Here is a 12,786-nt window from a genome sequence, read left to right on the forward strand (position 1 = left end):
GGCCAATTGTGCGACGCCCTATGGGACTTCCAATCACGGCCGGATGTGATACAGCCTTGATTCGAACCAGGGACTGTAGTGACACCTCTTGTGCTGAGATGCAGTGCCTTAGACCACTGCGCCACAGGGGAAAATGAGTTTATTGATAAAAGATGGACTACTTTTTAGTACTAAGAGGTGTGTTTGGACAGTTTTATTTTAGAGCTGACTGTTTAGACTGATGTTATAAATACATATCCAATGAATGGCAGCCACTGTGGCGAGATTTTCATTTAGATCATTCTTGGCTATGGATTTCCCCTTGTGTTTTTACTGGTTATGGACTTAGACAGATGACCTCAACAACTGTCTGACATAGTACAGTCATGGCCAAAAGTTTTGAGAATGACACAAATATTAATTTCCACAAAGTTTGCTGCTTCAGTGTCTTTAGATATTTTTGTCCAATACTGAAGTATAATTACAAGCATTTCATAAGTGTCAAAGGCTTTTATTGACAATTACTTGAAGTTGATGCAAAAAGTATATTTGCAGTGTTGACCCTTCTTTTTCAAGACCTCTGCAATCCGCCCTGGCATGCTGTCAATTAACTTCTGGGCCACATCCAGACTGATGGCAGCCAATTCTTTCATAATCAATGCTTGGAGTTTGTCAGAATTTGTGGGTGTTTGTTTGTCCACTCGCCTCTTGAGGATTGACCACAAGTTCTCAATGGGATTAAGGTCTGGGGAGTTTCCTGGCCATGGACCCAAAATATCAATGTTTTGTTCCCTGAGCCACTTAGTTATCACTTTTGCCTTATGGCAAGGTGCTCCATCATGCTGGAAAAGGCATTGTTCGTCACCAAACTGTTCCTGGATGGTTGGGAGAAGTTGCTCTCAGAGGATGTGTTGGTACCATTTTTTATTCATGGCTGTGTTCTTAGGCAAAATTGTGAGTGAGCCCACTCCCTTGGCTTAGAAGCAACACCACACATGAATGGTCTCAGGATGCTTTACTGTTGGCATGACACAGGACTGATGGTAGCGCTCACCTTGTCTTCTCCGGACAAGCTTTTTCCCGGATGCCCCAAACAATCGTAAAGGGAATTCATCAGAGAAAATGACTTTACCCCAGTCCTGAGCTGTCCAATCCCTGTACCTTTTGCAGAATTTCAGTCTGTCCCTGATGTTTTTCCTGGAGAGAAGTGGCTTCTTTGCTGTCTTCTTGACACCAGGCCATCCTCCAAAAGTCTTCGCCTCACTGTGCGTGCAGATGCACTCACACCTGCCTGCTGCCATTCCTGAGCAAGCACTGTACTCGTGGTGCCCCGATCCCACAGCTGAATCAACTTCAGTAGATGGTCCTGGTGCTTGCTGGACTTTCTTGGGCACCCTGAAGCCTTCTTCACAACAATTGAACCGCTCTCCTTGAATTTCTTGATGATCCGATAAATGGTTGATTTAGGTGCAATCTTACTGGCAGCAATATCCTTGCCTGTGAAGCCCTTTTTGTGCAAAGCAATGATGATGGCACGTGTTTACTTGCAGGTAACCATGGTTGACAGAGGAAGAACAATGATTCTAAGCACCACTCTCCTTTTGAAGCTTCCAGTCTGTTATTCAAACTCAATCAGCATGACAGAGTGATCTCCAGCTTTGTCCTCGTCAACACTCACACCTGTGTTAACGAGAGAAACACTGACATGATGTCAGCTGGTCCTTTTGTGGCAGGACTGAAATGCATTGGAAATGTTTTTTGGGGGATTCAGTTAATTTACATGGCAAAGAGGGACTTTGCAATTAATTGCAATTAATCTGATTACTCTTCATAACATTCTGGAGTATATGCAAATTGCCATCATACAAACTGAGGCAGCAGATTTTGTGAAAATGAATATTTGTGTCATTCTCAAAACATTTGGCCACAACTGTAGATCAATACCATAATAAATGGTCTAATAGAAAATATAGTTTCTGAACATTAACATTTGTTTGGCCATCTTGTACCTGCTGATGTCATACTGTACCTTTACTGTAAAATTACAGTGATATCGGAATTACATTCTTACATTCCCCTTACATTGCTGCATCGCTGTACCAATTTAGGCTATGAAAAAGAAGTGCTACTGTTGTTAGAAATTATGTGTGTTAATTAGCTCTAAAAGGGGTTCTCTATCTAAAGTTCATTGTCTATATACAATGCATTCCAAAAGTATTCAGACCCATTTACTTTTTCCACATTTTTTTTTATTTTTCTAAAATGGATTAAATTGTTTTTTTTCCCCTCGTCAATCTACAGAAATGTATTTTAAAAACAAACAAACTGAAATATCAATTTACTTAAGTATTCAGACCCTTTACTCAGTACTTTGTTGAATCACCTTTGGCAGCGATTACAGCTTCGAGTCTTCTTGGGTATGATGCTAAAAACTTGGCACACCTGTATTTGGGGAGTTTCTCCCATTCATCTCTGCAGATCCTCTCAAGCGCTGTCAGGTTCGATGGGGAGCATTGCTACACAGCTATTTTCAAGATTCTCCAGAGATGTTCGATCAGGCTCAAGTCCAGACTCTGTCTGGGCCACTCAAGGACATTCAGAGACTTGAACCGAAGCCACTCCTGTGTTGTCTTGGATGTGTGCTTAGGGTCGTTGTTCTGTTGAAAGGTGAACTTTTGCCCCAGTCTGAGGTCCTGAGCGCTCTGGAGCAGGTTTTCATCAAGGACCTCTCTGTACTTTGCTCCGTTCATCTCTCCCTCGATCCTGACTAGTCTCCCACTCCCTGCTGCTGAAAAACATCCCCACAGCATTAGATAGCCCTGGCCTCCTAACCAATCAATGAACCTTGGCGAAGTCCTCTCATTATTCAGTTGGTCAACATTCTCTTGACTGAAGAGAACACAGCACCACCATGCTTCACCGTAGGGATGGTGCAAGGTTTCCTCCAGACGTGACGCTTGGCATTCAGGCCAAAGTGTTCAATCTTGGTTTCATCAGACAAGAGAATCTTATTTCTCATGGCCTGGGAGTCCTTTAGGTGCCTTTTGTCAAACTCCAAGTGGGCTGTCATGTACCTTTTACTGAGGAGTGGCTTCCATCTGGCCACTCTACCATAAAGGCCTGAATGCTAGAGTGCTGCAGAGATAGTTGTCCATCTGGAAGGTTCTCCCATCTCCACAGAGGAACTCTGGAGCTCTATCAGAGTGACCATAGAGTTGTTGGTCATCTTCCTGATTGCTCAGTTTGTTCAGGCTGCCAGCTCTAGGAATAGTCTTGGTGGTTCCAAACTTCTTCCATTTAAGAATGATGGAGGCCACTGTGTTCTTGGGGAACTTCAATGCTGCAGACCCTTCTCCATATCTGTGCTTTGACACAATCCTGTTTCGGAGCTCTATGGACAATTCCTTCGACCTCATGACTTGGTTTTTGCTCTGACATGCACTGCCAACTGTGGGACCTTATATAGACAGGTGTGTGCCTTTCCAAATCACGTCCAATCAATTTAATTTACCACAGGTGTTGTAGAAACAACTCAAGGAAGATCAATGGAACCGGATGCACCTGAGCTCAATTTCGAGTCTCATAGCGAAGGGTCTGAATACTTATGTAAATAAGGTATTTCTGTTTATTTTTAATAATTTTGCAAACATTTCTAGAAAACAGTTTTCGCTTTGTCATTACAGGGTATTCAAATCAAATCAAAGATTATTTGTCACGTGCGCCGAATACAACAGATGTAGACTTTAGTGAAATGCATACTTACAGGCTCTAACCAATAGTGCAAAAATTGTATTTGGTGAACAATAGGTAGGTAAAGAAATATAACAACAGTAAAAAGACAGGCTATATACTGTAGCGAGGCTACATACAGACAGGCTGATTGAGATAGTATGTATATGTAGCCATGGTTTTAGTGACTATGCATATATGATGAACAGAGAGTAGAAGTAGCATAAAAGAGGGGTTGGCGGGTGGTGGGTGTGCGGGAGCACTTGTTGGTCGGCCCAATTGAGGTAGTATGTACATGAATGTATAGTTAAAGTAGCTATGCATATATGATAAACAGAGAGTAGCAGCAGCATAAAAAGAGGGGTTGGGGGGATAGTGGGGCACACAATGCAAATACCTTTTCAGGAGTATTATGGCTTGGGGGTAAAAACTGTTGAGGCCTTTTTATCCTAGACTTGGCACTCCGGTACCGCTTGCCATGCGGTAGTAGAGAGAACAGTCTATGACTGGGGTGGCTGGGGTCTTTGACCATTTTTAGGGCCTTCCTCTGACACCGCCTGGTGTAGAGGTCCTGGATGGTAGGCAGCTTAGCCCCAGTGATGTACTGGGCCATACGCACCACCCTCTGTAGTGCCTTGCGGTCAGAGGCCGAGCAATTGCCATACCAGGCAGTGATGCAACCAGTCAGGATGCTCTCGATGTTGCAGCTGTAGAACATTTTGAGGATCTCAGGACCCATGTCAAATCATTTTAGTTTCCTAAGGGGGAATAGGCTTTGTAGTGCCCCCTTCACGACTGTCTTGGTGTGTTTGGACCATGTTAGTTTGTTGTTGATGTGGACACCAAGGAACTTGAAGCTCTCAACCTGCTCCAATACAGCCCCGTCGATGAGAATGGGGGTGTTCTCGGTCCTCCTTTTCCTGTAGTCCACAATCATCTCCTTAGTCTTGGTTATGTTGAGGGAGAGGTTGTTATTCTGGCACCACCCGGCCAGGTCTCTGACCTCCTCCCTATAGGCTGTCTTGTCGGTTGCATAACCCCGGTTCTCTGATAATATAAGTGAGGTATCTCACTATGGGGAATGCACTTTGAGGCGATGACCACAAGGAAACTCTAATCACCCAACATAGACAGACAGGAAGTGTGGCCAATAGTGGGGAACCCCACTCCTTATAAGGTGCCATGATCCCGCCCTCTAGCCATTATCAAGAATATGTTTTCTTTGATATTCATAGCATGAAGGGAAACATAGTTATATTCCTCACTCATAATATTAGAGTACGCAAAGTAACCGTAAGTTGTTTTTCAAATACTTATTTTGGTATTTCACTGTGGAGATATAGCCAACTCCCGTAGCGCTCATATACTCTCCGAAGCTAAATAGTCTCAAGAGCATCACCCCTCAAAGGCCTTGACACTGAGCACTGTATGCGCCAACGAAGTCCAGTCGGTAGAACCGCATTACAGATCTCTCTAAAAGAGATGCCATTGAACAATGCCCATGACACAGCCCAACCTCTGGTGGGGTGAGCTCTCAAGCCCTCCGGAGGTGGTAACCCCTCTCTATTTTAAGCCACTATAATAGCCTCCACTAAGCATAGCACCTCTGAAATGGAGCATTGGAAGGGAATTCTCTTTTTCTGCTCACACCATCCCTCAAACCCATGCCACTTATTGTCATAGTGAGCGTGTAGAAAGGGCCTTTTCGCTCTGAATAGTCTCAACGACTGAGCAGTAGGCCTGTTGCATTAAGATTCATCCTCTCATGGGCCAGGCCCAAAGAGATAGAATATCCGGATGAGGATGGAAAATCTCTCCGTCTGCTTGGGTCAACAGATCCCTGCACAACGGCAGCTGACAGGGCTGGCCATAAAAAGCAATGAAATTATCTCCACTAGCCACAGCTGTCCTGGTCATTGAGGTGCTATAAGAATGAAGAATGACGTTCACACGTGTGCCAGCGTGTCCACCCCTAGTGGCACATTGCTGCTTGCTAATGCAAAGAAAAGTGGACAGTGTGTGTCTTTGCGTGATGCGAAGAGATCTATGGACACTTGTCTGTATTTCTCCCACACTTTGGCCACCACTTGGGGATGGAGTCTCCTGTCCCTATATAGGGGATTCCTTCTGTGTTCATTAGGTCTGGGACATGAGTTGCACGTAAAGAGAGAAGATGTGCGCTGCTCCAGAGAATAAGCTTGTGGGCTAGTCTGCACAGTTGAAGAGATCACGTGCAGTGTTGGGGAAGCTACTCTGAAAATATAGTTTACCAAGCTACCAATTACAGTGCCTTGCGAAAGTATTCGGCCCCCTTGAACTTTGCGACCGTTTGCCACATTTCAGGCTTCAAACATAAAGATATAAAACTGTATTTTTTGTGAAGAATCAACAACAAGTGGGATACAATCATGAAGTAGAACGACATTTATTGGATATCTCAAACTTTTTTAACAAATCAAAAACTGAAATATTGGGCGTGCAAAATTATTCAGCCCCTTTACTTTCAGTGCAGCAAACTCTCTCCAGAAGTTCAGTGAGGATCTCTGAATGATCCAATGTTGACCTAAATGACTAATGATGATAAATACAATCCACCTGTGTGTAATCAGATCTCCGTATAAATGCACCTGCACTGTGATAGTCTCAGAGGTCCGTTAAAAGCGCACAGAGCATCATGAAGAACAAGGAACACACCAGGCAGGTCCGAGATACTGTTGTGAAGAAGTTTAAAGCCGGATTTGGATACAAAAAGATTTCCCAAGCTTTAAACATCCCAAGGAGCACTGTGCAAGCGATAATATTGAAATGGAAGGAGTATCAGACCACTGCAAATCTACCAAGACCTGGCCGTCCCTCTAAACTTTCAGCTCATACAAGGAGAAGACTGATCAGAGATGCAGCCAAGAGGCCCATGATCACTCTGGATGAACTGCAGAGATCTACAGCTGAGGTGGGAGACTCTGTCCATAGGACAACAATCAGTTGTATATTGCACAAATCTGGCCTTTATGAAAGAGTGGCAAGAAGAAAGCCATTTCTTAAAGATATCCATAAAAAGTGTCGTTTAAAGTTTGCCACAAGCCACCTGGGAGACACACCAAACATGTGGAAGAAGGTGCTCTGGTCAGATGAAACCAAAATGTAACTTTTTGGCAACAATGCAAAACGTTATGTTTGGCGTAAAAGCAACACAGCTGAACACACCATCCCCACTGTCAAACATGGTGGTGGCAGCATCATGGTTTGGGCCTGCTTTTCTTCAGCAGGGACAGGGAAGATGGTTAACATTGATGGGAAGATGGATGGAGCCAAATACAGGACCATTCTGGAAGAAAACCTGATGGAGTCTGCAAAAGGCCTGAGACTGGGACGGAGATTTGTCTTCCAACAAGACAATGATCCAAAACATAAAGCAAAATCTACAATGGAATGGTTCAAAAATAAACATATCCAGGTGTTAGAATGGCCAAGTCAAAGTCCAGACCTGAATCCAATCGAGAATCTGTGGAAAGAACTGAAAACTGCTGTTCACAAATGCTCTCCATCCAACCTCACTGAGCTCGAGCTGTTTTGCAAGGAGGAATGGGAAAACATTTCAGTCTCTCGATGTGCAAAACTGATAGAGACATACCCCAAGCGACTTACAGCTGTAATCGCAGCAAAAGGTGGCGCTACAAAGTATTAACTTAAGGGGGCTGAATAATTTTGCACGCCCAATTTTTCAGTTTTTGATTTGTTAAAAAAGTTTGAGATATCCAATAAATGTCGTTCCACTTCATGATTGTGTCCCACTTGTTGTTGATTCTTCACAAAAAAATACAGTTTTATATCTTTATGTTTGAAGCCTGAAATGTGGCAAAAGGTCGCAAAGTTCAAGGGGGCCGAATACTTTCGCAAGGCACTGTACATCACACTGGAAGAAGTTAAGCTACACTAACGCTAACCTTAAGAAAAAAGTTGTTTAGTTAACAACAATTACTATGAAAAAGTAGTTCCCTTCATCCTAACTACTTTGTGAAAAATTATCACATGTAAATCGGAAATCCCATTGACTACAAATTGCAAGAATAGATAATAATAGATAATAATATAGTTAGTTAACTGTAAGTGTAATTTAGCCTATTAAATACAAAAAATGTTTCAAGTGAAAATTGGGCAGGTCTGAGGTGGAAAAACAAATAAATGATTGCCTACCTCACTCATATAAAAAAATGTTTTGTTTTGCAAAAATTAGTATTGTGTTGTTCCAGTAGTTAGCTACATGGCAAAAAAAACAAATGAACTACTGAAAACACTACCTAGATTTGAATTTGGTTCAACTACCACCAAGCTACTGCAAAATGTAGTGTAAATGACTAGTAGTGAACTAAATGTAGTTCACTACTCCCCAACCCTGATCGGGTGCCACCCTGGCGGTTGATGTATGCCACCACAGTCATATTGTCAGTACTGACCAGAATGTGACAATTCTGAAGAAAAGGTAAAAAATGCGTATGGCCAGAAGCACTGTAAGCAACTCGAGGTAATTTACAGCTGTTCACTGCTCTGCCCTCATGGACTGCGCTCCACCCTGTGAGACATGTCTGTCCTTACTACTATCCTCGCAGACACTACCCCATGGAAAGCTGCTAAATAGAATTCATGGACACTGCACTGTTGTATCGTGAGCCCACGAGTGGAGTCACTCAGGGTGTGGGATGGAGGACAGATGTTCACAAGATCCCACATTCCGGGCCAAGATTCAGTCCTGAGTGCCTTAATCTGTTTGGGATAGGCGGCAGCATTTTCACGTTTGGATGAAAAGCGTGCCCAGAGTAAACAGCCTGCTACTCAGGCCCAGTTGCTAATTCATGCATATTATTAGTAGATTTGGATAGAAAACACAGTTTCTAAAACTGTTTGAATGATGTCTGTGATTATAACAAAACTCATATGGCAGGCGAAAACCTGAGAACAATCCAATCAGGAAGTGGGAAATCTATCGAATATACAGTGTCTATGGGGTCAAATTGCATTTCCTAAGGCTTCCACTAGATGTCAACAGTCTTTAGAACCTTGTTTGATGCTTCTACTATGGAGGAGGGGGGAATGGGAGCTGAATGAGTCAGTGGTCTGACAGAGTGGCATGAGCTGGTCATGTGCGTTCACGAAAGTTAGCTTGCGTTCCATTGCCATTGGACATAAATGGTGGACTTTATCGTGGAACTGGGATTCCTGGGAGTGCATTCTGATGAAGAATCATCAAAGGTAAGTGAATATTTATAATGCTATTTCTGACTTCTGTTGACTCCAACATGGCGGATATCTGTATGGCTTGATTTGTTGTCGGAGCGCCGTACTCGGATTATTGCATGGTTTGCTTTTTCCGTAAAGTGTTTTTGAAATCTGACACAGCGGTTGCATTAAGGAGAAGTATATCTCTAATTCTGTACATAACACTTGTATCTTGTATTAATGTTTATGATGACTATTTCTGTATATTTATTTGGCTCTCTGCAAAATCACCAGATGTTTTGGAAGCAAAACATTACTGAACGTAACGCGCCAATGTAAACTGAGATTCTTGGATATAAATATGCACTTTATCGAACAAAACATACATGTATTGTGTAACATGAAGTCCTATGGGTGTCATCTGGTGAAGATCATCAATGGTTAGTGATTAATTTTATCTCTATTTCTGCTTTTTGTGACTCCTCTCTTTGGCTGGAAAATGGATGTATGTGTTTTTGTGTCTAGGCTCTGACCTAACAAAATCATATGTTGTGCTTTCGCTGTAAAGCCTTTTTAAAATCGGACATGATGGGTAGATTAACAAGAAGTTTAGCTTTAATTTGATGTATTGCACTTGTGAATGTATGAAAGTTACATATTTCTACAAAATATTTTTGAATTTCGCGCACTGCCTTTTCAGCGGAATGTTGTCGAGCCAGCCTAGCCATTAAACATGCCTTAACAAGCTCTCATTGGACTGAACAAAATTAGAACTTAACTGAGAGAGCCTATGCTTGAGCTCTGACAAGGGCCTTCTTTGACCGAAAGCTCCAACACCAGGACCACTGACCCTTTTCCCTGTGTACCACTCTGTCATAATGGAAACTCACCTGAACCAGACAACACTCAAATTCACGTAAGTACTTTGTTGCATTTAATTTCCTATCTGTGTGACGCTGCTTCTGTGTGAAGGTGGTGTCAGTAACTGATTATTGTAAGTCTTAATTACATGTCATGATAAATACTGTTGCTGCGTTGTCCACATTCGGATGTGAACTGATAGCCTAGCCTTCTGGTAGATGGACCTATAATATCACTGTTATGAAGCTATGCTGCGCAGAGCACAAGCAAAGTGCTTCAACATCGTCAAATATAAGACCAGAACATTATCCGGGTCCACAGGAGAGATTATTTTGCAGAAAATAATGTTCCTTGAGTTTAGAGTGACGGAAGTAGCTAGTTTATAACTAATTGCTCTCTGTGTCATTATTGAGCAGAACAGCAAACAGAGGCGTTGCTATGGATACTCACACAAGCAGAGCCATGCACAGAGCACATGCAGCGTGAGCAGCGCAGACAGCAAGGGACCGACAGATGAGCAGCTAATGGATACTAACGGAGAAAGTTATTTCTGATTTTGGGTTTGGCAGGCCCGGGCAGAGATCAATCAGGCCTGGGTAGGGTAGTGCCTGAGCTTCGTGAGCAAGGGTAGGGCTTGGGTTTAAAATTCACACACATGCAGGTCTTTACTACAGAGCGTAATGTGTATGGCCCTGTACATCACTGTGACTGAGCTCCATGTCATACAATACCTCTATACTAGGCGGTTTCAAAGGAAGACCCTAAAAATTGTCAAAGACTCAAGCCACCCAAGTCATAGACTGACCTCTCTGCTACCGCACAGCAAGCGATACCAATGCACCAAGTCTAGAACCAACAGGACCCTGAACAGCTTCTAACCCCAAGCTATAAGATTTATAAATACATAGTTAAATAGTTAACCAAATAGATACCCGGACTATCTGCATTGACCCTTTTTGCACTCATTTTGTTTGACTCATCACATATGCTGCTGCTACGGTTTATTATCTGTCACTTTATTCCTAGTCAAATGCACATACAGTGCATTCGGAAAGTATTCTACCCTCTTGACTTTCTCCAAATGTTGTTACATTACAGCCTTACTCTAAAATGGATCAAATTGTTTATTTCCCCTCCAATCTACACACAATAGCCCATAATGACAAAGCAAAAACAGGTTTTCAGAAATGTTGGCAAATTTGTTACAAATAACAAATGGAAATATCACATTTACATAAGTATTCAGACCCTTTACTCAGTACTTTGTTGAAGCAGTTTTGGCAGCGATTACAGCCTCGAGTCTTCTTAGATATGATGCTACAAGCTTGGCACACCTGTATTTGGGGAGTTTCACCCATTCTTCTCTGCAGATCATGTTGGATGGGGAGCTGCACAGCTATTTTCAGGTCTCTCCAGAGATGTTTGACCGGGTTCAAGTCGGGGCTCTGGCTGGGCCACTCAAGGACATTCCGAGACTTGTCCCGATGCCACTCCTGTGTTGTCTTGGCTGTGTGCTTAGGGTCATTGTCCTGTTGGCAGGTTAACCTTCGCCCAAGTCTGAGGTCCAGAGAGCCCTGGAGCAGGTTTTCAACAAAGATCTCTCTGTACTTTGCTCCGTTCATCTTTCCCTCAATCATGACTAGTCTCTTAGACCCTGCCGCCACCATGCTTCACCTTAGGGATGATATTAGACAAGTGATGAGAGGTGCCTGGTTTCCTCCAGGCGTGACTCTTGGCATTCAGGCCAGATAATCTTGTTTCTCAGAGGAACTCTGGAACTCTGTCAGAGTGACCATCGGGTTCTTGGTCACCTCCCTGACCAAGGCCCTTCTCCCCCGATTGCTCAGTTTGGCCAGACGACCTGCTCTAGGAAGAGTCTTGGTGGTTCCAAACGTCTTCCATTTAAGAATAATGGAAGCCACTGTGTTTTTGGGGACCTTCAATGCTGCAGAAATGTTTTGGTACCCTTCCCCAGATCTGTGCCTCTACACAATCCTTTCTAGGAGCTCTACGGATAATTCCTTCGACCTCATGACTTGGTTTTTGCTCTGACATGCACTGTCACCTGTGAGACCTTATATAGACAGGTGTGTGCCTTTTCTAAACCATGTCCAATCAATTGAATTTACCACAGTTGGACTTCAATCAAGTTGTAGGAACATCTCATGGATGATCAATGGAAACAGGATGCACCTGGGCTCAATTTAGAGTGTTATAGCAAATGTTCTGAATACTTATGTAAATAAGTTATTTCTGTTGGTTTTTTAAAACCTGTTTTCGCTTCATCATTATGGGGTATTGCGTGTAGATTGATGAGGAACATTTTGTGTGTACTCTATTTTAGAATAAGGTTTTAACGTAACAAAATGTGGAAAAAGTGAATACTTTCCAAATACACTGTATCTACCTCTATTCCATCGTATCCCTGCACATTGACTCAATACTGGTAACCCATGTACAGTTGAAGTCGGAAGTTTACATACACTTAGGTTGGAGTCATTAAAACTAATTTTTCCACCACTCCACAAATGTCTTGTTAACAAACTATAGTTTTGGCTAGTCGGTTAGGACATCTACTTTGTGCATGACACAAGTCATTTTTTCAACAATTGTTTACAGACATATTATTTCACTTATAATTCACTGTATCACAATTCCAGTCAGTCAGAAGTTTACATACACTAAGTTGACTGGGCCTTGAAGCAGTTTTCAAAAAAATGATATCTTGGCTTTAGAAGCTTCTGATGGGCTAATTGACATCATTTGAGTCAATTGGAGGTGTACCTGTGGATGTATCTCAAGGCCTACCTTCAAACTCAGTGCCTCTTTGCTTGACATCATAGGAATATCAAAAGAAATCAGTTAAAGTACTCAGAAAACAATTGTAGACCTCCACAAGTCTGGTTCATCCTTGGGAGCAATTTCCAAATGCCTGAAGATACCACGTTCATCTGTACAAACAATAGTACGCAAGTGTAAATGCCATGGGACCAAGCAGCCGTC

The sequence above is a fragment of the Oncorhynchus clarkii genome, chromosome 10 (genome assembly GCF_045791955.1).
Source record: "Oncorhynchus clarkii lewisi isolate Uvic-CL-2024 chromosome 10, UVic_Ocla_1.0, whole genome shotgun sequence".
NCBI lineage: Eukaryota > Metazoa > Chordata > Actinopteri > Salmoniformes > Salmonidae > Oncorhynchus > Oncorhynchus clarkii.